This window comes from Lactuca sativa, chromosome 5 (assembly GCF_002870075.4).
Source record: "Lactuca sativa cultivar Salinas chromosome 5, Lsat_Salinas_v11, whole genome shotgun sequence".
In the NCBI taxonomy this organism is placed as follows: Eukaryota; Viridiplantae; Streptophyta; class Magnoliopsida; order Asterales; family Asteraceae; genus Lactuca; species Lactuca sativa.
In genome coordinates, this window is record NC_056627.2 from 268,425,080 (window position 1) to 268,426,114 (window position 1,035).

Genomic DNA, 1,035 nt, shown 5'->3' on the forward strand with positions numbered 1-1,035 from the left:
ATAATTTGAAACAAGTCCATTTTGTAACGTTTGCCTGTAACCCAAGTGGGGGTATCAAAGTGGGTTGGATTATGATTTGGTCGAGTTAGGTTGGGTCTGGTGGTGTGTAATTTGACTTGCCCGTTCCAAGTCGATAGTTGTTTCAAGTGGCCTGAGCGAAGGCTTTGGGTGTAACCTAGAGAAGGGGGCAATGCGTTAGGCTGGCTTCACAGAGCTGCGACAACTCCTCGCTTCCGACAGTGGAAGGATAACAAGTCTTGGCTCTTCAGGCCTATATTGCCAACTAGTCTCACTCAAATGGACTCCCACTTTTTTATAATTTGAAACAAGTCCATTTTGTCACAGGGATGAGTCATATTCATTCAACAAATAACCTTGTTTTGTTTCATCTCCTGATGAAAATATATCATTAAAAACAACAGATTTTTGAGTCTCTTGGAAATTGGTAACATGAAATATTTAAGTTTGTGTATGTGTATATTAGCGACTGCTCCCACATTGGTGTGTGAAGACGATTTTATAAACTTACGGGAGTGGGTTCACATCAGACACAGCAAAGACTTGTTTCAAATTTTTAAGACTTTTCAAGTATAAAAGCTTTAAGCTATTCTTAAACATTGGACTAAGTATTGGAGGGGTACGCCGGGCCTTGGCTGTAGTGTAAGACCAAGGCGACACATGAAGAACCCCAGCAGCAAGCTACTGTAACGGGCCTTCCCCCATAAAAAATAAGATTAATATCGAGTGGGCCGATGGCCCACATATCAGATATTAAACTGATAAGAACAGATACTACACTTGATCTTAGCCAAAAGGCCGAGAAAGGTATGCTTATTCCCCTCCAGGGCTTCCCTTTTTGTACTCGCCTCCCTCTTGCCTGCTTCCTTCATTCACCCGATGTGGGAATTGGGATGCAGACACTTTCGCTTTCGCTGCCAGCTCCCTTCCTTCACCAACAAAAACAACTTCAATGGAGTATTATTCTTTTACTTCTTTACTTTCTCTATATATATTCAAATCAAACTTACACTGTAC

General features: G+C 41.5%; 1 non-coding gene across 1 annotated transcript; it reads right to left on the reverse strand.

Annotated features, from left to right (window-relative positions):
- Positions 1-632: 632 nt before the first annotated feature.
- LOC111878456 (U2 spliceosomal RNA) lies at positions 633-829 on the reverse strand. Its single transcript, XR_002845759.1, has one exon. It is a non-coding gene; the product is annotated as a U2 spliceosomal RNA (small nuclear RNA).
- Positions 830-1,035: the final 206 nt, after the last annotated feature.